Source organism: Etheostoma spectabile, chromosome 8 (genome assembly GCF_008692095.1).
Source record: "Etheostoma spectabile isolate EspeVRDwgs_2016 chromosome 8, UIUC_Espe_1.0, whole genome shotgun sequence".
In the NCBI taxonomy this organism is placed as follows: domain Eukaryota; kingdom Metazoa; phylum Chordata; class Actinopteri; order Perciformes; family Percidae; genus Etheostoma; species Etheostoma spectabile.
In genome coordinates this window covers 17,662,020-17,668,303 of record NC_045740.1, presented here as the reverse complement: position 1 = coordinate 17,668,303, position 6,284 = coordinate 17,662,020, and the positions used below count along the sequence as shown (strand labels likewise).

The 6,284-nt window shown below is 41.1% G+C and overlaps 1 long non-coding RNA gene across 1 annotated transcript; it reads right to left on the bottom strand.

The window, feature by feature from the left end:
• Positions 1–1,373: 1,373 nt before the first annotated feature.
• On the bottom strand, positions 1,374–5,193 carry LOC116693814 (uncharacterized). The gene is made up of 3 exons (XR_004332997.1): positions 5,098–5,193; positions 5,056–5,058; positions 1,374–1,387 (listed from the first exon to the last, which is right to left on the bottom strand). It is a non-coding gene; the product is annotated as an uncharacterized LOC116693814 (long non-coding RNA).
• Between the last annotated feature and the right edge of the window lie 1,091 nt (positions 5,194–6,284).

Below are 6,284 nucleotides of genomic sequence, written 5' to 3'. Positions count from 1 at the left end.
TAAGCGGGGGGATCATCGAGATAACTTTTAATGCCTAACCCTAACCCCCCTAACCTACCCCCTGACCCTAACCCTAACATATGACAAAACCGAATGACACTTACCAAGAAGACGTTGTGTCATAACCGCTTCTGACTTGTTTATGTGACAATGACATGTTCAGTGTCATATCACTCTTTTAAAAATGTTTTTCTGATTTGTAATGTTACAAAGTGTTCTGGCGGAAAAAATAATGGAACAACACAATAAAATACATCCTAATGGACAAGATTTTGATTATTCCTCTAACCCTTGTGTTATCTTCCTGTCAACAATGCAACTTTTTGGGTCAAAAAACGTTGTTTTCACACATTTGGACATTTTTTCAACCCTTTTGTCGCATTGCCGGACTTTTTTCCAACTATATGGTCACTTTTCTGATATTTCTGTTGATTTTTTCAGTGCGTTTTTTTGTAATTTTTTTAATGTTCTTTTATTTGTTTTTTTGGGGAACGTCAAGGAATTGGACTAGTTTGCATGTTACTGGAGGAATAGAGGGCACACCACACACTTTTACAACTCTGTTTAGAAGTTTTGCTCAAAATAAATCATTGTTGGAATAAAGCCTTTCATCCATTTTGTTGAGACTTTCCTCCCCCCAAAAAATCCCCACATAAGTCGTTTGTTGAAGCATCAATTACGACGGATATTTACCTTTTTAGTGGTGGCACCCTCTAGTGGGCGTAGTAGTTATGACGGGAGCAAACCAGGAATTAAAGTGACATGGTACGAGACACCTTGTTAAGAGGTAGGTTGGGTTGGTGATAAATCCACACACACAGCACTGTAACCCAGGGACTGGACTTCAAGTCCTGAAAAGTATTTTACTTTACAGAAGGATGGAGCATGTCACGTCAGCGTCCACATGCGTCCTGACTCCAATCTGACCCACCCAAACGACAATCTTTAATCATTTTAGTAATTAGTCACCTGTTTCACTCTTGTGTCTTTACATTCAGAGAAGAAGCTTTGTTGTCCCCAAAATGGTTAAACTCTCCTTTTAAAAGGAGAATCAGTTTTTACTTCAGTGTCTCTGTCAGTTTTATAATTTCCAGGAGCACTACTGGCTACATCATCTACATACAGTGACATGAGACAGTCATGACACATGAACCCTAACCCCTAACCCTAACCCCTAAACCACCCTAACCCGTAACCCTAACCCCCTAACCCAAACCCTAACCATAACCCTAACCCCCTAACCCTAAACCTATATACATAACAGTGACATGAGCCATTCATGACACATGAACCCTAACCCCTAACCCTAACCCCTAACCCTAACCCTAATCCTAACCCCAACCCCTACCCTTACCCCTAACCCTAACCCTAACCCTAACCTTAACCCCTTAACCCTAACCCCTAACCCTACCCCTAACCATAACCCTAACCCCCTAACCCTAACCCTATATACATAACAGTGACATGAGCAGTCATAACACATGAACCCTAACCCCTAACCCTAACCCTAACCCCAACCCCAACCCCAACCCCCAACCCCAACCCCTAACCCCTAAAACCCTACCCTAACCCTAACCCTAACCCCTAACCCTAACCCACCCTACCCCTATCCAGGCACTGCGTTCTACCCTAACCCTAATCCTAACCCTAACCCCTAACCCTAACCCTAGCCCCTAGCCCCTAGCCCCTAACTCCTACCCAACCCTAACCCTAACCCTACCCTAACCCTAACCCCCTTAACCCTAACCCCTAACCCTAACCATAACCCTACCTAACACCCCTAACCCTAACCCTATATACATAACTGACGAGACAGTCATGACACATGAACCCTAACCCCTAACCTAACCCTAACCCCTAACCCTCACACCCTAACCCCCAACCCTAACCCCTAACCCCCCCCCCCTAACCCCTACCCCCTAACCCTAACCCTAACCCTAACCCTAACCCCTAACCCTAACCCTAGCCCCTATTCAGGGCACTGCGTTCTAACCCCTAACCCTAATCCTAACCTTAACCCTAACCCCTAACCCTAAACCCTAACCCCCTAACCCTAACCCTAACCCCTAACCCTAACCCTAAACCCTAACCCTAACCCCTAACCCCTAACCCTAACCCCCCTAACCTACCCCCTGACCCTAACCCTAACATATGACAAAACCGAATGACACTTACCAAAAGAAGCGTTGTGTCATAACCGCTTCTGACTTGTTTATAGTGACAATGACATGTTCAGTGTCATATCACTCTTTTAATAAATGTGTTTTCTGATTTGTAATGTTACAAAGTGTTCTGGACAGGAACAACTTAATGGAACAACACAATTAAATAACATCCAGTAATTAAAGGTACAAAGATTTGATTATTCCTCTAACCCTTGTGTTATCTTCCTGTCAACAATGCAACTTTTTGGGTCAAAAAACGTTGTTTTCAACATTTTGGACATATTTTTCAACCCTTTTGTCGCATTTGCCGGACTTTTTTCCAACTATATGGTCACTTTTCTGATATTTCTGTTGATTTTTTTCAGTGCGTTTTTTTGTAATTTTTTTAATGTTCTTTTATTTGTTTTTTTGTGGGGAACGTCAAGGATATGGACTAGTTTGCATGTTACTGGAGGAATAGAGGGCACACCACAACACTTTTACAACTCTGTTTAGAAGTTTTGCTCAATAAATACATTGTTGGAATAAAGCCTTTCATCCATTTTGTTGAGACTTTCCTCCCCCCCAAAAAATCCCCACATAAGTCGTTTGTTGAAGCATCAATTACGACGGATATTTACCTTTTTAGTGGTGGCACCCTCTAGTGGGCGTAGTAGTTATGACGGGAGCAAACCAGGAATTAAAGTGACATGGTACGAGAGCACCTTGTTAAGAGGTAGGTTGGGTTGGTGGATAAATCCAACACACACAGCACTGTAACCCAGGAGACTGGACTTCAAGTCCTGAAAAGTATTTTTTACTTTACAGAAGGGATGGAGCAATGTCACGTCAGCGTCACATGCGTTACCTGACTCCAATCTGACTCTAACCCAAACGACAATCTTTAATTCATTTTAGTAATTAGTCACCTGTTTCACTCTTGTGTCTTTACATTCAGAGAAGAAGCTTTGTTGTCCCCAAAATGGTTAAACTCTCCTTTTAAAAGGAGAATCAGTTTTTACTTCAGTGTCTCTGTCAGGTTTATAATTTCCAGGAGCACTACTGGCTCTGATGTTGTTGTTGTTTTTCTATGGGTACCTGCATTTAGAAAACAAGGAAGTAAAGCCAATTTGCAACCGTACCATGAATTAATTTGTGTAATGAGCCGCTGCTTCAGTTTCTCTGCTGGAGAAATATGAACCTGCAGCTGATTAAATTAAAGAGATGAGTCTCTGCTGAGCAGGTATATACATGTGTATATATATATATATATATATATATATATATATATATATATATATATATGTATATATATATATATATATATATATATATACAGTCAGGCCGCTGTTGTGATCAGCTCCATGCTGCTGAATGTGGTCCGAGTCACGGGCTTGAGCCCCAGGTGTGCTTCAACACCATCTGATTTATCATCATCATCATCTTCTTCACTTCGTTCGATGAGGAACATCTAATACCGACCAAACACCAAATGACTTTTGAAGCAATTCCATTGTCCCAGACGTTTTTTTCCCAATATCAGAACAAAATCATGAGAGTCTTGCTAGATTGATCAATTAGGAGACACCACAAGACACTTTGCGATCATCTCACCGGTCTGTTGTTTGTTTACATCCTCCATGCAGCAGGTGTGATGCAATTTCAAAGTGTATTTGCCCAGGTGTCATCGTCTGTGACACCCAGGGTGCCGTCTTCCAGCCTGCCTTGTATGGAAGTCCCCCTGATGAATGGCGATGGAGGAAGACGCGGTTTTCTGGTGGAAATAAGGCGTGCGGGTGACTCCGAGAAGACGGTGATAAGAGAACAGGATGAATCAAAGTCTTATCGGAGAAGAGCTCTTATTGCTCTTTTGTTTACTGCTCATCCTCGGACGAACGAGGTGCCGGCGAGCGTCATCAAACATCCTGCAGAGGAAAATTAAACCCCACGGTGGAAGGTTATATGTGTGTGTTAAGTAAGGCATATGTGTGCGATATGTTAGCTTGAGTCTGATTACACCAGCCCGTTCTCACCCAGAAAACGACCATATAGGTTGATTATGCAAGCAGCTCATAACGACCCACAATTCCAGTTCTGGTTTAGCAGCGAGAGATGTGTGGAGCTAGTGTAGTTTTCTTACATCAAAGTTCTTTTTAACTACTAACTGTGTTGCAATTTAATTACATTTGTAACTACTCATTTTAATTACCCAAAATATTGCTCTTCGGGGGGATTTTGATGGGTAATTTTGTCTTAATCAATTTTATAGCACATGAAAAAAATTGAAGTGGGTTTGAAATATTATTGAGTAAAAGTTGACATATTCCAGTCTATGATTATACATCAACATACTTTCCTTCAATTTTAGTCTAAATACTTCCTAACTTCTGCTTTTCTAACTGAACCATTAGGTGTAATGTAATATAAATGAGGTTTAATGACCGTAACTTTAAAACTGAACTTAATAAGTTAGTGTCACGTGTTGAAACATTGAAACATTGAAAAAAAGCATCAAAAGAGTTGGAAAAAAGGACAAAAATGTAAGAAACACATCGATAAAAAGCGTCAACAAAATTGTTGGTTTTCAATTTTGACGGGACACAAGGGTTAAACAGAGGCTTCAGAGCATCAAGCCTCTGAGACATGACCAACATGTGGTCTACCCACACACGGGGATCGCGGCCTACATGGAAACTCGGAACGTCAAACTTCCACAGGGAATGTTCCCATTGGCCTGAACACCGCTCTTAGTCTGGAGGCTAACAGACTTTCTTTAACTGTCTATGGGAACAGATCGTGCAGTGTTGTAAATCCGCGTTCATTGTGATATCATCTGCGCATGCGCGAACATAGTGCACATGCACAGAACGGATTGTGCAGGCAGGACGGATCGTGTACCGACAGCAGCCACTGGCTAACACTAACTAGAAGGGTTTGTGGTGACTTTGCCTACAGTGCTACCAAGTCGTGAGTTGTGACTTGAAGTCGTAACTTACGGGCTAAAAACTGTGTCTGGAACGCAGCACAACTATGAACGATAACACACAGTGAGAGGCTCATGGTTCTGGGCAGATGTAGAACAGTGTATGTTTTATGAATGTGTAAATGCTGCTGTTGTTTTGCCATTAATACGATCGGACCGCCGTGCCCCAATTTTGCCCGTGAATGGATCCCCGATCACGATACTGTTGATGTTGCGTATAACATGTAACTTATTGGAAAATGTGTGTAGGCATACGGGTTTATTGTCGACGCATTGAGTCAGCTGTTTGGCTCACCAGAGGCATGAAATAACAGACGCATGAGATAATCGACTTGACCTCAGTCTTCCGCCATGACCTCAGTGAGGTCAGAGTCCTAAAAAATGAGGAGAGTGCGTATTATCACGACAGGAATGGAACCCCAAAAACTGTGCTATGTGTGACAAACTTGCTCGTTTTCAAGTACTTTGATTAAAAATCAAACAAAGTTATGCCGAACCAAAGAAATTAAAAAGCAGATTGGAAAATGCAAAGAGGACGAGGATAAGGGAAAAAAAGAAGAGGAAAGATCATTGAGAAGAAAATGAGTGAAAGTGTTTGATAAGGCAAATTATTTCATCCATTATTGTCTGACTGAATCAGATTACAGATGAAATATTAAAGGAGTGAAAAATGTTTTGTTTCAAAAATAGAGTGAAGTGACTGTAACGAGCAGATATCAGGATCCGTGCACATCTGCTGCACAAGACTCAAATAGCTCCAGTCTTTAATAACTCCACCAAGACGAACCGCCGTCACATGAAGCTGCTGCATGGAGGAGTCTCTCAATCCAGAAAGTCTCAATTAATAAGTTCTTTTTTTTTAGTTAATGACTACAAAAAATGACAAAACATATAAAATAAATAAACAAATAGAGCAAAGGAATACACATGAACATGTCAACCCTCATGTTGTCCTCAGTTCAAATTTGATCCATTTTCATTTTTTTCATCACAAAAAAAATGAGCCTTCGAAATAAGCTGTGTTGGAAATATATTGGTTTGAACCATGTATTGAAGTAGGATTAACCACATATTTACCGTGAATAATTAAGTATGCTTTTAATGTTCCGATGCTTTATTAATGACATGTGAGAAGTGGACACTGCTTGTGCAACTAA